The following is a 21,556-nucleotide window of genomic DNA, read 5'->3' as shown; positions in this document are numbered from 1 at the left end:
TCACCCTTGTGTAATTCTCAAAACATATAAGTTTATTATATTAGTCAGGATTCTCAGGGAAACAGAGCAACAAGATGGAGAGCAAGAGGGGAGGGCTATTTTTTAATTTTTTTTAGAAATTGGTTTATGTGATTGAAAGGAATGGCAAGTCTGAAAGGTACAGGGAAAGGTAGCAGGCTGGAAATTTGGTTAAGATTTGTAGCTTGTTTTACAATCTAGCATACAGAAACTTATCCAGGTTTTCTCTGTTTCAGTCTTGAGACAATAGATTTTTTAGGAAACCTCAGTCTTTTCTTTCTGCTGCTCATGGAGGCAAGATGGAGGTGCAGATTCCCAAGGAAAGGAATTTTGTCACCGATGGCCTCTACAAAGCTGAACTGAATGAATTTCTTACTTGGTAGCTGGCTCAAGATAGGTACTCTGGAGTTGAAGTTTGAGTTACACCAACTAGGACAGAAATCATTATCTTGGCCACCAGGACACAGAATATTCTTGGTGAGAAGAGCTGGCAGATCTGGGAATAGACTGCCATGGTTCAGAAGAGATTTGGCTTCCCTGAGGACAGTGTAGAGCTTTATCTGGAAAAGGTGGCTACAAGAGGTCTGTGTGCCATGCCCAGGCAAAATCTCTGCATTACAAACTTCTCAGAGGCCTTGCTGTGTGGAGGGCCTGTTACAGTGTGTGGCAGTTCATCATGGAGAATGGGGCCAAAGGCTGTGAGGTTGTGGTGTCTGGGAAACTCCAAGGACAAAGAACTAAAGCCATGAAGTCTGTGGATGGCTTGATGATCCACAGTGGGGACCCTGTTAATCACTATGTTGATACTGCCTTGCACCATGCGCTGCTCAGAGAGGGTGTGCTGGGGATCAAGGTAAAGATCATGCTGCCTTGGGACCCAATGGGTAAGATGGGCCCTAAGAAGCCCCTGTCTGACCATGTGACCACTGTGGAACCCAAAGATGAAATACTGCCCACCCCCCCCATCTCTGGACAGAAGGGTGGGAATCCAGAGCCCCAACAAGTACCCACAGCATAATAGGGTCTCCTTGGCAGCTGGGTCTGGAGTCTGGATGCTGTTCTGCAATGACATTTAATAAAATGTTTTCAAAAGAAAAAAAAAACAAAAGGAAATCTCAGTCTTTCATCTTAAGACTTACTGAATAACTTAAGACTGATGTCACAAAACCACTTTAGGTTGAAAAGTTTTCAAACATTCCAAGTTTATGCTAAACCAAAAATCAAAACAAAACAAAACAAATTTAAAAACCCACACAAAACAAAATACACAAAAACAAAAAGCCCACAATTTTTATTCCTGCTTTGAAATGCAAATGGTATGGAGCATGGTTTCTCTGACAGTATAAAGATAGCTATGTAAGTTAGTTTCACATCCTGCTGGGAACTCTTTATGAGGCTTGCAGTGAGTGGCAACCAGCCCAACCTGCCTGCCCACTTGCACTCTGAAGATAGAAACATTTGCTATTCTCCTCTTTTTTAAAAAATAGCTTTATTTTTCCTTGTGCATCCTGACCAAGAAATAATCTTTGATTATGATCAATGTATTATGTTAAAATGTTGGCTAGGTAAACTTCTTTAAAGTTGCCTGGAATGTCATTTGCTAGGTTATAAACACAAAATCTTAAAGAAGGGTTATATGTGTTGTGTACAAATCTTAATTATTTTGAAATGGATGAACTTGTCACTATATTTGTAACCTTGTACAGAGGATTTTTCACTATGTGCCTAGCTTGGTGTCCATTCAGCTAAAATTGAAAAAAAAAAAGGGTGCATGAGGAGTTAAAAATCAGAATTAAACAAAGTGTATGTGGAGATGACTATTTTATATTACATGACCCAATCCTGTATTTATTTCTGCTCTCTTTTTGAAAGTATTTATAAAATAGAGGACAGCTGTATTTTATTCAACTATTTAGTAGAATTTGTTTCTTTTTGTCTGTATGTGAATAAATCCTGTACATTTTTCAATATAAAAAAAAGACTGATTGAATAAGTTTCAGTCACATTAAATAATCTGCTTAACTTAAACTCAACCGTGAACAAATATCTTCACAGCAACCTCTAGTCTAATGTGTGATGAAACAACTGGGTACCATAGCCTACCTAAATTGACACATAAAAATTAACTATCTCAAGTCATAATTTTAAAAGTTAAATATTGCATCCCCAAATTAATTTATTGAATTACTATAGTTTGGGCTTTTAATTGTTTGCCAAATATTGGACCTAACTTATAATAATCCTAAAAAAATTCCCTATTAATAAATTAAACTATATTATTATTTTAAAGCTAAATAAAATATACGTCTTAAAATACTAAGGAATTAAGATAGTTTACTGCATAACCTAATTTAGAAACAACAGGTGTCTTATGCTTATGGGAAATTTGTTTGGAAGTAGTTTAAATACATTTATTTTGTTCTAAAGATAAATATCTACTGTTCACATTTTCCTAAATGTTGTACAGATATTTTAGCTACAACTCACTTTTAATCATTATCAATTGATTTCTTGTTGCATACACTTAAAACATTAAAAGTATTCTATGCTTGCGTATGATTGTTTTGATGAGAACTGACAAATGCTCATTGCATTGTGATAATGTTCTGGCCAAATTCGCAAAGGCTAATTCTTTGAACCTACCAAATAATTCAAACTAAATGTCATTTTTTTCTTCTAAATTTATTTTGCATATTTTATCCCTGGAATAGAATTCTATTTCAAATATAAGGTCAAAATAACCCCAATACAAATATTGATAAATTTTCTTTTGATATTTAATTAACAAAAAGCATCTGGAGTGGGGATGGATATTGAGAATGGAAAGGAATATTCATGTATGAACAGACTTATTTTAGATTAATTTTAATTAAAATGATTTATATCCACTCTTTTAGGCAATGGAAAATTCTTGTTTTGCCTAGACACCAGTTCATGGTTATAATTCTACTTTCATGGGTTAGAAAACAAAGCTAATACTAGTGTGTTATAGAAAGTAATTGCCTTTCCATTTTATTTTCACACACAAATAGCTAACACAAAGACTGAAAAAAATAAAGTAACAATGATTTAAGTATTCTAAATAATTTATATCCTTTTCTAACACTCATTCCATTTGAGGGTAAGCCCTGATATAAAAGGATTTGATTGCATATTGGTGGAACTAGTTTTTACTGTTGTCATGACTCATTGTTTTCTAGTAAATGCAGAAATATCTCTGAGGTTAATCTTCCATATCAAAATAAAATGAGCAGCCACCTGCTCTAATGGCTTCTCACTGCTCCGAATGGGTTGATGAGCCAGGCAGCAGCTGGAGAAGGAAATATTTATGATGCCAGCGGTTTGTTTACCTAATTCTACTTCAACTCATTTTACACTATTTTAGAAATAGTATTTATGGTTTTCTTCCAATTGTAAAGTAGTCCATTTCCATTGAGAATACGCAGAAAATTTACTTCCATTTTGAATATTTAGAAATGTAGTAATTAATTATCTAATATTACAGTGCATACATAATTTTAGGTTTAAGAATATTATCACATATATAATTTTCTACTCATCATATTTCATTTAATAAAGTGCTGAGACTATTTTATAATATTAAAATATTTTAAAAACACACTTTACTGATGCTGTAATGTTTCTGCCTTTGTCAACATGATTATTTATCTATCTAGCCTATAATTGTTCAAAATTTAAGTTGTTTCAATTTCTGGATAATATAAGTAGTATTTTAATGGATCTAATTCAATACCCATATTAGTGCATATTTTGAAATATTGAATAGGATTTTAACCTACAGGTTAAATTTTTGCACAAATATTTTTGGAAAATTCAGAGGTGTATAGTGAAAATTGCCAATTTGCTTTCTAGAAATTTTAGTCAACTTATACAAACAACAATATTAAATTAAACAGTCCATTTGGATGTATCACTATTAAATATAAATTATTTATTTCTTCCTTTTTCAAGTTAGTAAGTAGAAAATTATAACACTCTTAGATCATTTGAAAGATTTTTCAATTTTTTGTGTGGTTCCTACAGAATGACTATTTTATATAACTTGTATTTCATCATGGGGGATTTGACAAAAATTTTCCTTTGCTATTTCTTAAAAGGGGTGCCTCATATTACTAAAACCAGAGCAAAACAAAAGAAAATGAAAAACTCTATGTGGTTTGATAATGTCTACACTTCTAGTCAAGTATGTACTAAATATAAATTCCAAGGATATTATAGCTTTTCAGTACTACATGTATTATTTTTGGTATCAAATTATTTTACTTTATTATAGTTTAAACCACTGACTTTCTCTCCATGATCTTAACATTCACTATATTCATAGATAGCACTAGAAAATATATGCTTAGTACTTTTAAAATACTTTAATAGATATACATTTAAGATTTAATATATATAAAATCACAGCAAATACATATAAAATTTTATTCAACTAATTTCATTAAATAAAAATTATTATATTTTATACTATTTTGGAAATTTTTCTCATAGTTTGTCTAATTTTCTCATAATTCATTTTTTGCTACCATTTTGTTTTTGTTTTGGAGTTTTTTTTTCTGGCATATGCAAAAAATTGTAATGTTATGCTTTTTTATTCATTTTATCCAGGTCATATTTGTTTTCTCAAATATTCAATGTGTGTTTCACACATTGTTCCCAAAATATGTCCTCAATCATTGTATTTATGTTAATAATTATTTCTTCAATTATTTTATAAATAGTGGCTTTTCTTTCTTAAGACACTAGGATTCTTGAATTAACTTCAACATTATCTGTCTTCCTTTTCTCTCTTTGATTCTTTACACTTCATCTGAAGGGGGATACTCAAGTATATCACTCACATTGACATCAGTTGTCATCCTCAAAGCATTTCTTATATAATTATTTATGTAATTTTCTTAATATTTAGTTTCTTTGTAATATTTCTGTATTTCATACATCTAATTTTCACTTCATCTTGTTTCTTTCATATTCCTATGTGGCTTATTTTTTCTTTCAATTTCTATTTTATGGAAGATATACATTCTTGCATATTATTGACATTGATATTCTTTACAAATCTTTCTTTAATTTTTGGAAAAACTGTTCCCTTATTTGTTTTTCCTGAGAGACAAGCTTTTTCCTTCTCTTTTTCTTCATTAATCTTATATTCAAATATTTTTTCCTTTGAATCATTATCAATGAATTGAGATTTACTCAGATTCTATATTTGTCAGTAGCTTCAGTGAGTCTCTACATGGTATTTTAACTTCCTTTGGAAACACCATATAGTTTAAGAAAGATTCAATGTCTGGGACTAGATAGCTTGATTACATATCTTAACTTTGTTACTTATACAGCATTACTTTAAATAATAGAGTCCATACAAAATTAGAACTCTTATCATAAATCATTACCATGAATGATCCTGTCTTCACTTAATTGGCTGAATTCCTTCCCAAATTCTATTGGATTTAGGTTTTGGCATTTTCCTGTATTTTGTCTTTCTCAGCATTTTTGTAGAAATTTTAGTCAGTAGTGGCCAGATACTTTTTAAAAAAAAAGATAACATTGAATTTTCCTTTAGATCAAAATATTATAGAAAATCAATATGTAAAACATGAAATCAAAACAATCGAATGCTCTGCTTATTTGAAGGGGGATGGAGTATAGGAGTCAAATTAACATTGGAAATCTGGTCCTCTTTCATATCTCTAAAACCATCTTATTATAGAAGCAAGTGAAGAGGTTCTGGGGAACACTGCTGTGTGGAAATAAGTCTGAAAACAACTTTTAATTTTAGATAAATTAGTGCAAAATTTATTCAAAGATATAAAAAGAAGAAATCTACCATGCTAGTCCTCTATTCTAATCCTCTAAACCATAGACATATTATGCCTTTTCTAGTTCCTAAGTAAGGAAGCCTATGGATCAGAATAGTCAAGAAAATCCTTACTAATTTTAGTACTTCATTTATGGAAGCAGATAGTGTAGGAAATAAAACCAAAATATGCATATCTCACCCACTGAAAACCTGAAAGTTAGCAAATGGAGAAATTAAATATCTTTGGCTTTGCTGAATATTTTGTTATCAATGTTGACACAGCCGTTTATTAACACTATGACATTTGGCATAATGTTAAAGTCTTATTATCAGTAATTTGAAGAAACAAGATATGAATATTTTGTGAGGATTATACATAATATATAGATGTACAATATCCAATATATCATTTGGTCTGAGGTAGGTAATAATATGAGTTATTACTATTTTTTGTGTTAGTCATATCTTGGTCACAGTCTTAATTTTTTCTTTCAGATATTCAGTTTCCAAGTATTTTTAATATTCTTGATGGGGGAGTTCCTGCATCAACATATTAAGGAAACTGTGTTGTCTGTGTGGTGGTTTGGGTCACTCCCAAGACCCGGGTTTGAGTCCCAGCCCAGCACAGTGAGGTAAGGGGTACAGTGTTGACACAGCTGTGGTGTAGGTGGAATCTGAGCCTTGGAATGGATCCTTGGTTCAGGCACTTCCTTATGCCCCGTGGGTGTGTCAAAAAAATTCTTGATGGCTGATTCCTCTAGTAACATGATCAGTTAAATTTCATGCATTAAATCATTAAAATTTTTTCTTCCATTGCAGAATAAACATGTACTAAATGAACAAGTTTATTTCTAATTTTAATGGCATAATATTTATTTCAATAATGACAAAAAGTGGCTGTAGAAATTTAAGTGCAAAATAATCATAAAAGTCTCTCTGGAAGAATATATAGAGAGGCATAAATATTTTGATGAGCTAAATTTTTATAATCACACGTGTGAATATAGATTGTGTTACATAATTCTCAATTTTCTAAGTGTGTTTTAAAAAGTTTTTGAAAAGTCAGAAGTTATGAGAATTAGAATTAATTTTATATTTAGAAAATTTTTGAATATTTACGTTGTTTTATTATATGACAATGTAATAATGCTAACATGTTAATAAACGGTGATTTTAAAATGTACATTAGATAAAAAAATGGTAATATTACATTTCACTTTAATTATTGGCACTTAAAAATATTTGAGGAGTTCCCATTGTGTTGCAGGGGAAATGAATCCGACTAGGAACCATGAGGTTGCAGGTTCAATCCCTGGCCTTGCTCAGTGGGTTAAGGATCTGGCGTTGCCATGAGCTGTGGTGTATGTAGGTCACAGACACTGCTCGGATCTGGTGCTGCTGTGGCCCTGGCATAGGCCAGCACCAGCTCCAATAACACCCCTAGCCTGGGAACCTCCATATGCCACATGTGCAGCTCTTAAAAAAAATTATTTGGCTTGAGAAACATATTTACTAAAATTGTTTTTATAAATTATTTCTCATACTACATAAATCAAGATTTTTATCAAATTCCCTTTCTTCAACATTGACAATTTATTGAAACCAAAATAATTCATATGAGTATCTTAACTCCAAAATTTTTAAATTATATTTACATACATTTTCTTCTTTAAACAGTTATTTGTATTTTTGAAACATGCAGACCTGGCATAGAAGAGATAGAACTTCAAGTTATATGTACAGGCCAAATTTGTCTGTACCTGTTGAAATAAATTTTTTGACCCAAGATAGAGCCATTCTTTCCCAGAATGCCATTTCAATATCAAAGTCCTCATCAAACTTTCCAGTTTCTGTAAATGCTGCCCTTGATCAGAAATGCAATATATGCAGTCAGTCAATCACCAAGCCAACTGAGATTATATACTTCTTTCTTTGTTCCTTTGTCCTTCTAAATAAGGTTAGAAATGCAACCCCAGTCAATTTTGCCTTAATGTTCTGTAAAACTCACTCTTGCCCAAAATCTTGCAGGACAAGTTCTTTGTTGTGTGTAAGATAGTGTTCTTCCTCAGTCCAGGGCTTGTTTTCCACTGAATAGAGAACACAAAATTCTTTACTAAATCATTTTAGTGTTTACATTTACATATTCTGGCAACAAAAGTGAAAATATCCACAGATCCCATTGGTTCACTGCCTCTTCAGCCACATTTTGAGGTCTCAGCAAGTTCTCTCAGATTGAGTGCCATCTATTTTGCATTCTGAGCTCTTTGAGTTTGTTTCTCTTAATCCTTCTGGGTAGAAAAATTTTGTGTTAGGGACTCTAGATTTTTTACAGTGAGACCTAGAGGTTTGTGGCCAACTGTATCTACAAGGTAAATGCCTGAAGGAAGTCCTGTATAGCTCTCAGGATTTATATACAGAAATATTACATCTGGTTGAATTTGGGATGATTATCTCAATGAGAGATAATAATGAGCATCCCAACAAGAGAGAATAATGTTTTTTTTTCCTAAAAAACCCCAAGATTATAGCCATTGGAGGGCTCAAAATGCCTTTAGATAAATCCACAGCATAAACTTCGGAGGATTCAGGGAAATAAATTAGGACAAGAAATGTGGACTATTTTGATCATTGGACCATCAAAATCTAAGTAGACACAAGATGATATTATTAAAATTCTTTACTGCATCCACCACTATAAGGAAATCTTCTTGTTAAAGAAATAAAAATATACAGTCAGTGGGCATCCCAGAAGCCAAAGCTATGAAAATAATGGACAAACTTCAAGCACCTAAGAGTTAAGAAAAAAGGGCTAGGAACTTAAGAAATAGGACCCTCAAGTTTAAAGAGTTGAGTTTGTCACCTTCCAGCATGTCTTATTTTATGTCTAAATACTGTGGTCCTGGAAGATTCATATATCTACAAAAACAGCAAAATCTTACTAAGATAACTATTATTACAATGGTCATTATGAGGAATGTTCCAATTTGAAAAAGCCATTCATTTAAGAAGTGCAATTGAAAGCAAAGGATCCCAAATCAAAAACACAGAATGTAATATCTTTTTAAATTGGCATGTAGAAAACTTCAAAAGTCTTAAATATTTCAATATAGCTTCAAAGGAAGATTTACAGCAAAAAGATGATGAAAATTAAAGGCATGAGGTAGATCTAAAACAAAACAGTATAAGACTGACATAACTCTTGATATTCCCCCCATTATACTCTTAGCTGAGTACTCAGTCTACTAATTCTCTAACTGAATTGACTTCCTACTTCGAAGAGACTACAAGATGATAAATAGAAGCTTACCAATTAAGTGCCCTTACTACTGCAACCAGTTCCAAGGCCAGAAAGTGAAAACAAACTTGGACCTTCACCTTTGCAGCCTCCTAAGACCTCTTCAACAAAAACCCTGCCCAGCCACCTGTGGCCTCAGTCATCTCAAGGGTCTGAAAAGAAAAAAAAAAAAAAAAAAAAAAAGAGGGCACTGTGACCGAGCACCACCCACTGCTGCTCTCACTCCCCTAGGAAAACACCTGCCCCAATGCTGCCACTGTGAAATGCTCTGAGCAGCACCCAGATGTTTTGTCACTGTCCCTTCCCAAGACCATGCAACTGGGAGCAGCTGTCACAGTACATTCTGCTTGGGCTAACTGGGATGGGGTGATTCTTGCATGGTCTACAGGTGGTGGGGGGTGAATCACCACTGTTATCTCTGACTTCACAGGAGGGCATAAACCACCCACCACTAGGGGTCCATGAACAGGCAACACTTGCAGCCCCAATCACCTAAGAAGGGATTTCAGAAGAGGACATTGTGACCAAATACCACCTGCTCTTACTCTCCTAGCAGCATACCCATCCTGCTGCTGCCATTGCCAAATGCTCTGGGCAGTGACCACATGCCTGATCAGTGTTACTTCCCAGGATTGAGCAATGAGGAGCAGACTGTGCAGCACCTCTTGTGTGGATGAAGTTGTACAGGGTGCTTCTTGCATGGTCTACTGGTGGCAGGGGCAAACCACCACAACTCAAGAGGTGAGCACAGCCCACTACCAATAGGGGACCCTGAACAGGCATCACTTAGGGCCCTAATCCCCACAGAGGAGGGCATTGTGATCAAATAATATCTGTTGTTGCTCTCATGCAACTGGGAAATTACAAACCCTGCAAAGGCCACTGGCAAATGCTCTAGGAACCTCATAAATCTGTCTAATGCTCATTACCACCTCTGGGGTCCTATAGCTAGGAGTAGCCTGTGCCACCTACCTTCAGGTCCTTGCTGATATTAAGAGCCCAGCAACCAAGCACTGACTACTAGCCCTACCCATTGCCTCCTTCTTCCTGGAAACACACTCAGTACCCTGGGCATAATAGCCTGCTCACATTGAAGAAAGAGATGGTAAATATCCAAACTCCCATGACAAAAATAAATAGTAACCCCCTGCAAAATACAAAGGGGTTGCTCTTGCATAGAATTAGCCCTCCAAGACCACAGTTTGGCTTCCCTAAATTCACAGAAAAAGAAAAACATAAGCAAAATGAAGAAGCTCAGGAAACATTCTCAGTTAAAAGAACAGGAAAATTCACCTGAAGCAGCAAACAAAGAAACAGATCTCTGCAGTCTAATAGACACTGAATTCAAAAGGGAAGTAGTGAAAATACTGAAGGAATTAAGGCTGAATATCAAGGAATTAAGAGCAGATATGAATATTAATGCAAATTAATTTAGAAAGGAACTAGAAAATATAAGTAAGAACATAGAAAAATTAGAAAATTCATTTGCAGAGATTCAAACTGAGCTAAAAGTACTAAGGAGCAAATGAATATTTCAAAGGAACAAATTAGTGACTTGGAAGATAGTATAATGGTAATCACCCAATCAGAACAGCAGACAGAAAACCAAATGAAAAAAACATGAAAGCAATATAAGAGATATATGTGATAATGTGAAGGAGGACAATCTACACAAAATAAGAATTCCAGAAGGAGAAGAAAAAGAAAAAGGGGATTGAAAAACATATTTTAAGAAATTAAGTCTGAAAAATTTCCAAATCTAAAGGAAACTTGATATCAAGATACAGGAAGCATAGAGGGCCCCAAACATGTTGAGCACAATTAGCCCCACATCAAGACGTATTTATAATAAAAATGTCAGAATTGTAAAGGCAGCAAGAGAAGAACAAAGGGTTAATTATAAGGGAACCCCCTTAAGTTTTTCAGCTGATTTCTCTTACAGAAACACTACAGGTCAGAAGAGAGTGGCAAGGTATATTCAAAGTTCTGAAAGGAAAAAATTTGCAGCCTAGAATACTCTATCCTGAAGTTCCTGTCATGGTACAGTGGAAACAAATCTGACTTGGAACCATGAGGTTCCAGGTTAGATCCCTGGCCTCACTCTGGGTTAAGGATCCAGTGTTGCCATGAGCTATGGTGTAGGTCAAAAAACATAGCTCAGATCTGGTGTTGCTGTGGCTCTGGCATAGGCCAGCAGCTGTAGCTCCAATTAGATTCCCAGCCTGGGAACCTCCATATGCTGCAGGTGTGGCCCTAAAAAGACAAAAGAAAAATAAATAAAAATAAAAATAGAGTACTTGATCCAGCAAGAATATCATTTGAAATAGAAGGGGAAACAAAGAATTTCTCCAACAAACAAAAGCTAAAAGAGTATAGCAATATTACCCATTCTAAAAGAAGTACTGAAAGGGTTTTTCTAAATAAAAAAAGAAGTAATAAGAAATAGGATGGAGTAAACAACAATTTGAAAGCAATCAGTTAAATAAGCCAGCATACAGATCTAAAAAAGGAGAAAAAAATAACTACTGTAAAAGCAATGATAGACACAAGGAACAGCAAAAGGACAAACATGAAGATGATTAAAAAAAGGATTTCAAAATCATACAATGTGGGGATGGAAAGTAAGAAAATCTAGACACTTTTTTTTGTACTAATGTTTTATCTTATATGACTATCAGGCTAAAGCAAGCAGATATAGGAAGGGGTTAACATACTTGAAAAACAAGGCAACCACAAATCAAAACCAAATATTACATTCATAAAACTAAAAAAAGTCACAAGGTTAAAATGAATGGAGATCAACCATCCTAAAAATGAAAGGAAGAAAAGAGAAACAGAATCAACTGGAAAACAAGGTTTTAAATGGAAATATATACATACATCATTAATTACCTTAAATCTCAATGGAATTAGTGTCCTAATCAAAAGATACAGAGTGGCAGATTGGATAAAAAAGCAATAACCTACAATCTGCTATTTACAAGAGACTTACCTTAGGGCAATATACGCATATAGATTGAAAGTAAAGGGATGGGAAAAGATATTCATGCTGATGGGCAAGACAGGAAAGCAGGAGTTGCAATACTCATATCAGACATAACAGACTTTGAATGAAGGCCATAAAGAAAGACAAAAAAATGACACTATTTACTGGTAAAGGATCCATTCAAGAAGAGGATACTACAATCATCAATACATATATTCCACTAATATAGGAGCACCCAGATACCGAAAACAAATACTAGTAGATAAAAAATGAGAAAGTGATGAGAATACAATAATAGTAGGAAACATTTATACCCAACTCACATCAAAGAACAGATCCTCTAGACAGAAAATCAATAAGGAGACATAGATCCTAAAAGACGCAATAGAGAAGTTACACAATTAAAATTTTCAAGACATTATATCCAAAGAAAATCAGAATATACATTCTTCTCAAGTGCACATGGAATATTCTCAAGGATTGATCACATACTGGGCACAAAGCTAACCTCAACAAATTTAAGAGTATGAAAATTATTTCAAGCATCTTTTCTGACCACATTGGCATGGAACTAGAAATAAAGCATAGGAAAAGAAATGAGAAAAAAGACTACATGGAGACTAAAAAATATGCTACTAAAAAACAAATGGGTCAATGAGGAATTCAGGAAGGAAATTTAAAAAATGCCTAGAGACAAATGATAATGAAAACAAAACTATTCAAAATCTATAGGATTCTAGAAAAGCAGTGCTTAGAGGGAAATTCATAGCAATACAGGCCTTCCTCAGAAAAGAAGAAAAATCTAAAATCAACAACTTAACCCAACACCTAAATGAATTAGAAAAAGAAGAACAAACAAAACCTAAGTCAGCAGAAGGAAGGAAATCATGAAGATCATGGAGGAAATTAATTAAATAGAGATTCAAAAACAATAGAAGAAAATCAATAAAACTAAGAGCTGGTTCTTTGAAAGGTAAACAAAATTGACAAACCTCTGACTAGACTCACCGAGAAGGGGAGAGAAAAAACCCAAATAAAGAAAATAAGAAATGAAAACTGAGAAATCACAATGGATACTGAGGAAATAAAAAAAGAGAATATTATGAACAATTATATTGCAACAAATTTGACAACCTAGAAGAAATGGGCAACTTTGTAGAGACATACAGCCTGCCAAAAATGTATCAAGAAGAAATAGATCAACTAAATGGACTGATCACTAGAAATGAAATAGAATATGTAACAAAGCAATCCCTACAAATAAAAGTCCAGGACCAGATGGCTTCACAGGTGAATTCTACCATACATACAATGAAGAATTTATACACATCCTCCTTAAATTTTCCAAAAATTGAAGAAGAAACAACACTCCCATAGACATTCTATGATGCCACAATCACCCTAATACCAAAAGCAGAAAAAGATAACTACCAAAAAAAAAAGTTGTAGGCCAGTATCTTTGATGAAAATAGACACAAAAATTCTCAACAAAATTTTAGCCAATCAATTCCAACAGCATATAAAAAAGATCATACACCTCAACCAAGTGGGATTCATCCCAGTTTCACAAGGATGGTTCAAAATATGCAAATAAATCCTCATACCCCACATTAACAAAAGAAAAGTCAAAACCACATGATTATTTCAAGATGCAGAAAAAGCATTTGACATATGCCAACATCCATTCATGATAAAAATTCTTGCAAAAGTAGGCATAGAGGCAACATACCTTAACCTAATAGAAGCAATTTTTGACAAACCTACAGAAAATATAATACTCAATGGACAAAAGCTGAAAGACTTCCCAATAAAATCTGGAACAAGACAAGGATGCCCACTCTCACCACTTTATTCAACATGCTATTGGAATTCCTAGCCACAGCAATCAGAAAAATGAAAGAAATAAAAGATATCCAAATAGGAAGAAAAGAGGTAAAATTGTCACTGTAGACAGATGACATGATACTTTATATAGAAAACCCTAAGGACTCAACCCAAAAACTACTTGAGGTGATAAACAAATTCAGCAAAGCAGCAGGATATAAGATTAACATTCAGAAATTGGTTGCCTTTCTGTATACTAATAATGAAATATTAGAAAATAATACAAAAATGCAATACTTTTTACAATTGCACCCCAAAAATCAAATACATTGGATTAAACCTGACCAAGGAGGTGAAAGACTTATATGCTGAGAACTATAACACATTAATCAAAAAAATTAAAGAGGATTCAAAGAAATGGAAAGATATTCCATGTTCATGGGTTGGAAAAATTTATGTAGTAAAAATGGCCATATGGCCCAAAGCAATCTACAAATTCAAGGAAATCCCTATCAAATTATGCATGACATTTTTCACAGAACTAGAACGAACAATCCAAAAATTTATATGGAACAACAAAAAAACCAGAATTGCCAAAGAAATACAGAGAAACAAAAACAAAGCAGGAGGGATAATTCTCTCAGACTTCAGGCAATATTACAAATCAAGACAGTGTGGTACTGGTACCAAAACAGACATACAGACCAACAGAACAGAATAGAGAACCCAGAAATAAAACCAGACACAACTAACAAGGGCTTAATCTCTAAAACATGCAAACAACTTATACAACTCAACAGCAAAAAGGCCAACAACTCAATGGAAAAATGGGCAAAAGACCTGAATAGATATTTCTCCACAGAAGATATACAGATGGCCAACAAACACATGAAAAAATGCTCAACATCACCAATCATTGCAGAAATGGAGAAATGCAAATCAAACTACTATGAGGTACCACCTCACACCTTTCAGAATAGCTATCATTAATTACCAGATAGAAAATGCTGGGGAGGTGGAGAAAAAGGGAACCCTCCTGCACTGTTGGTGGGAATGTAAATTGGTAAACTACTGTGGAAAACAGAACGGAGGTACCTTAGAAAACTAAATATAGAACTGCCATTTGACTCAGCAATCACACTCTTGAGCATATACCCAGACATATCTTTACTGGAAAAAGAAATATGCACCTGTATATTTATTGTAGAAATCTTCACAATAGCCAAGGCGTGGAGACAACCTAAATGCCCATTGACAAGTGAATCGATTAAGAAGATGTGGTATATATAAACAGTGGAATACTACTCAACCATAAAAAGAACAAAATAATGCCACTTGCAGCAACATGGATGGAACTAGAGACTCTCATATTAAGTGAAGTAAATCAGAAAGAGAAAGATGAATACCATATGATCTCTTATTTCTGGAATCAAATATACAGCACAAATTAACCTTTCTACAGAAAGGGTAATCTTGTACATGGAGAACAGACTTGTGATTCCCAAGTGGTAGGGGGAGGGAGTGAGATGGACCAGGAATTTGGGGTTAATAGAGGAAAACTATTGTTTTTGAATGGATAAGCAATGTGATCCTGCTGTATAGTACTGGGAACTATGTCTGGTCACTTAAGATGAAGCATGATAATGTGGTAAAAATAATGTATATGTATATGTGTCTGGTTCTCTTGTTGTAAAGTAGAAAATTGACAGAACACTGTAAACCAGCTATAATGGAAAAAATAAATTATAAAAAATAAACCTGGTCTAGAATTTGATGTCTAATTTGCAACCAACAAAGACACTGGAAAAATATTATCCTCAAAGATTTTATCAAATCCTGTATACTTACTCTATTACCTTGCCAAGGTTTGTATATACTAGGGCTCTTCTCTCAACTTTAAATATCACTCCTTTCATATACTACAGATAGAATCCTGAAAAAAGTGGCAAAATAAAATCAATTCCTACCAGAGACTTTTTATCAGAATCAGCTCTCCCATCTATTGTTAGGGCCTGATTGAGAAAGGAAGATACAATTTCTCATTGTCCCTTACTTTCAAATATGGATTCTTGGGAATTTGATGTCAGGTATCCATTGATTATTAATCCTTTTCTCTCTCAGGGATAGCTCTTCCCTTCTTATTTTGTCTCATCTTGTGTCCTGAGCACTTTGCTTGGCTCTGCCTGTCTGGGGAACATTGTTTTTTAGCTCTTGCTTATGAAGGTAGGTAATCTGTCAGGTTTATGTTCCCAAAATATGACCAAACCACCAAAATTGGGTGGCAATCTATATCTAGCTAGGATCTTCCTGACTGCTGTCAACTCTCAAAGAAATAGTTTTTCTTTTGGTTATCTTTGGAAGTAGTTCTTGATCTTGAGAGTGTAGTATCATTTATATCCCCTTTGAGTATGCTTCTTGCATCTCTGGTATTATTGAATACTGCCAGGTAAGTTTCCTCTTTGTGTCAGCTAAAATATGAAAAGATACTTAAAAGGATTATGTTAAGTAGCTCTATGGTCAGAAGCTGGCCAAATTGGAAGCCAAAATTCAGAACTTGATAGGAATTTTTTAGGGCCTTCTTGCCTAAGCTAAACTGAAGTTACATACTCAGAGGGGAGAAAAATTCTATAGACTAATACCTCTAAATCTAGAACACTGGCATTCTTTGTATGTCTGTGTGTGTGTTATTATATCCATCTCACGGCTAAAATTTTAAAATATCAGTTACCAGATCTCTGTTTCCATCCCTATGTATTTTTAAATATGTCTATGCAAATATGTTATGGATGTGTGAGTTTTCCACCTTCATGTGGTATTTCCAGAATTAATTTGTTAAACTCTTCATTTAATTGGATTAAAGAAAATTAAACATTTATGTAAATCAAGTATACTCTCAGACATATGGTAAGTAACAAATATTTTTCAAGTTTGCATGGTCTAAAATAGTCTTCAGTAAATCTAGTTTAAGATTGTTGGTGATGAAATTATCATGAGTAACAAAGTATAATTGTTAAGAACAAGTATATTAAGTATAATTGTTAAGAACAAATATATTAAGTAGTTTATAAATGAACTTTTCAACAATAATTTTGCTTTATTATATATCTATTTAATGGTTTCCAAAATATTTTTTTGTAACCAGAAAACTTAAAGTTATACTTAGATAAATTATGTATATTCATTGAATATTAAGATCATTTCCAAATATAAAACATGAATTACTGAATAAAAGTTTATCTACTTTTAGCTTCCTTTTACAGAAGAACTGAAGATATTGGGTCTTCTAGGAGGTATGTTTTGTGAACATTAAAAAATTTACTATACAGAAGAATATACTTCTAGGGGAGTTTCTGCTTGGGCTCAGCAGGAACAAACATGACTAGTATCCATGAGGATGTGGGTTCAATTCCTGGCCTTACTCAGTGGTTTAGGGATAAAGCATTGGCATGAGCTGTGGTATAGTTTGTGGAATGGCTCAGATCTTGTATTGCTGTGGTTGTGGCATAGGCTGATGGCTGCAGCTCTGATTTGACCCCTAGTGTATGAAACTTCATATGCCACATGTGCAGCCTTTAAAAAAGAAAAAAAAAATGAACTTCTAGAAGTTACAAATATTTTTATAATAAAATTTCCAATCCAGAGAATGCTAGTTTAACCAACAGTTCATAATTGACTACTTCTTGACTTTCACTAGGAATATAAGATTATAATTAAAATTTATAATAAACATATAATTAAAACTACTTAGAAAAAATAGGGGTGAAAAGAAATCATTCTGTATGAAAGTCAAATGACTGATTGTTCCAGAAGTGGGAAAAATATAAAACAGAACAAAACCTAAATAGATACCCAAAATTTTATATTTGAAGGAAAGGAATCTTGGGAAAGAGATTTTATGTGTGGTTAAGGTGTGGTAAAACTTGATCTTGTCAAATCCCCTTGGGAGGGGTGCTCCATAGCTTGTTAGGCACTGTACTTCCCTAATCCATGGATTGTTTTCCTTTGAATAAAGGATATAAAACATATCACAATTATTTTAATTTTGATTTTTTTTTTGGTCTTTTTGCCATTTCTTGGGCCGCTCCCGCGGCATATGGAGGTTCCCAGGCTAGGGGTCTAATTGGAGCTGTAGCTGCCAGCCTAGGCCAGAGCCACAGCAACGCAGGATCCCAGCCGCGTCTGCGACCTACACCACAGCTCACGGCAACGCCAGATCGTTAACCCACTGAGCAAGGGCAGGGACCGAACCCGCAACCTCATGGTTCCTAGTCAGATTCGTCAACCACTGCGCCACGACGGGAACTCCCTAATTTTGATTTTGACCTATCCTAATGAGTCATTTCAGTAATTTAAGGGTCTTTGTAAACGCTCTTTTAACTATTTAGAGCCACTCAATATATTATAAAAATACTGACATGAACTGAATGATTGATGTTTTCAAAAAGCCACAAAAACCATTCAACTATATTTTGAATCAGTTAATCTTTTGATTTTAATAATAAATTTATTACATTATGTATATCAAAAATAAGCACAGGCCTTTATTTATTTATTTATTTTGCTTTTTAGGGCTGCACTGTGGCATATGGATGTTCCCTGGCTTGGGATAGAATCTGTGCTGCACCTTCCCTTCTATGCCACAGCCACAACAACACCAGATTCAAGCTGTGTCTGCAAACTATGCTGCAGCTCATGGCAACACTGGATCCTTATCCCACTGAGTGAGGCCAGGGATCAAACCTCTATCTTCACAGATACTAACTATGTGCATTACTGCTGAGCTACAAAGGGAACTCCAGCAGGGGCCTTTAAAATAAAAACTATGTGATTACCATTAAAGTAGATGTGATAATATGAAAAAAATCTCATAATCTACAACAGTGGGAATTGTAGAAAAAATATGCTCAATATCTTTACATAATATTTTTTCTCATGCATACACATCTCACAAAGATCAGCAATATTTAAATGGTACTCTTGCTACTCTTGGAATTCTGTGGAACTTTAGACAACCCCAAATATTGAGAAAGATTCTGAGTAGATGAGAAAATGGAGTCCTCATAATTCCATCTGTATTTCCCCTGGTGCTGCATGTACCCATATACATACATGCATATACAAATATATTAATGTATTCATATATTGACATTGTGTGCTTTCAAGTGTGCATTTTATTAAATAAGTTTATTGTAGCCCAAGGAGAATTGCTTTTTTAAATTTTCTGCTGCTTAATGAATTACAACACTTATCGTAAGGACTAACTATTCTATTATTTATTTTTAATGTCTCTTGTATTTTAGTTTTCCACAAGTACATATAACCTTTCTATACGTCACTATGATATAAATTGATATTGTAGTTAGTGAGAGAATAGAATACTCTCAGTGATTATAGAAATGAAAAATTAAGTGCTGGAGTTTCTTAAATGGTAGAATTTCATCCAAATCTTAGAAAATAGGATAAATTCAAAAAACTAGAAAGAGCCCAAGGATATGTCTCTTTCAGAAAATGGTAACTACGGTACTGTTAACCATATATGTCTAAGTGGATATTTATAAATTATAACACTTAAGTATATCAGAATCATATAATTAACATTATGTTTTATGTTTGTTTTTATTACAAATGCAAATAGTAACATTAATAGAATTGTGGAAATAAAACTGAAAATAATACATCAGTCCTAAGATTTGTATACAATCATAGCAGCTAACTCTATCCTTTTCACATTTGTGATTATACAAATGAACACAGTTACATTCAGCCTTACCACATAAAATTATAAAATAAATAAAAATGGTACAAATTATTTCACCCCTTTACAGTATTTTTTTCAGGATTCATATTCATACACCAATAACTTGGATGTGGGGGGATTTTTAATGTTTTCCTTCATAACTATGAGATGTCCTTTTATTGCCTTGAATTATTTTATGGGATTGATGAAATCCTACTCATCCTCCAAGTCCTGGTTCACTTTCTATGTTCTCAACATAGCCTTCTGAAATAGCAACAAGAGGAGACAATCTTTTTTTTTTCACTCTAGATAGATTATTATGCTTTCCAAAATGTACTGACTCCAACCTCTATGCCACTCAAGCACAGGATCTTGATCTGATTCTGAAAAAAATATTTTACACATTCAATATCCTCAATGTGTCCCATATTCATTGCCTTAATATAATGAATTCCATAAAGTGCAAGATACACATTGCAAATACTGCATAAATAAATTTACATACACTTTTGCATACTATACCAATGCTTTAAATACAATAAATTTAAAAAATTATCATAATTTATAAACTTCTTCTTAAAACTAAGATCATAATCTAAAGTATTTATATTGAAAGAAATAAATAAGATTTTCAAAGAACTGGCTTCCAACTGGACAGAAATGACAGGACTAGTTGTGTAGCAAACCAAAGCATCATTATTGATATTATTTTATTCATACCTAGTTGATTTATTAGAGTGGAAGTTTCTAGCATCAGAATTAAAATAACATTTAGGGCTTCTTTTTTATTATTTTAGGATTTTTAAAAGGAGACTTCATAGACTGGAGGCTTTGTGGAATTTTACCTTATGTTTTCTTTATTCATCATACATGAGCTTTTCTACCCATTATTTGCAAAATGTATTGTACCCAACCAAATTATTTTTTTACATTGAAAGTGACATGAGTCATTCATGAATTATGATAATAATCTTACATCATTTTTCAAAATTTATCTGTATTGTTTTATATTTTTCTGCATACAAGGTCTTGCCCTACCTTGTGAGATGTTCAGTGTATCATTTATGATTGTTTCATTATCCTGAATTATATTATGAAGATTTGTTTAAGCAGAAAGTGAGAGATAACATGTATATGTGTTAGAGTAAATATAGCATTTAATGTAATCCACATTGATAGAAAAACAATAACAATGATTATATAAGACATTCTTAAAATACCAGTCCCCTTGTTTCTTTGGTAATGGTTTAAGATTTTTACTGTAAAAAGAAAAGTTGGTAAACAAACATAAAAAAATCTTCTAGCAATATAAAATATTGCTGCCCCCCAAGCAATGAGCAAATAAATATTGCCAGTTTGTAGCATTTTAGCCTCTGGATTGAGGCTAAAAATAATAACGTAAAATTTTTTCCAGAAAAAAAATAAATGTTTCAGTATTTTATTGCTAAAGGTGCAACATAAATCTTGGAGAATCCATTTTTGTCCAAAACTGTTACTGCAAGACAGCATTATTAGTACATGTCATAAAATAAAGCTGGACTAGAGCAAAGCACTTTGAAATGGAAGAAATATTATCCTAATATGAACTGACATCAACAGTCATATAGTAAGCTTCTTTCTTTATATGCTTTGAATTCTTCGCAATGCATATGACTTTACTTAGCATAGTAAATATTTTTAATTATTGGTTACTATATTACCCAAGTGTTATATAACTAAAAGATGAAGATCACAAGAAAAAACAGTGAGTAAACTGAAAGCACATTTACCAGGTGTTATTTATGCCTATCACACAGTAAATGATCAATAATTACTGGGAGAATAATGAAGTTTAACTCTGAAGAAACTTACTAACAGCTGTACACTTATTTG

The 21,556-nt window shown here is 33.4% G+C and overlaps 1 pseudogene; it reads left to right on the top strand.

Moving 5' to 3' along the window:
- Positions 1-317: 317 nt before the first annotated feature.
- LOC125113458 (40S ribosomal protein S3-like) lies at positions 318-1,036 on the top strand (annotated as a pseudogene).
- Positions 1,037-21,556: the final 20,520 nt, after the last annotated feature.

This window comes from Phacochoerus africanus, chromosome 13 (assembly GCF_016906955.1).
Source record: "Phacochoerus africanus isolate WHEZ1 chromosome 13, ROS_Pafr_v1, whole genome shotgun sequence".
In the NCBI taxonomy this organism is placed as follows: Eukaryota; Metazoa; Chordata; class Mammalia; order Artiodactyla; family Suidae; genus Phacochoerus; species Phacochoerus africanus.
This window is presented reverse-complemented; position numbering and strand designations above follow the sequence as displayed.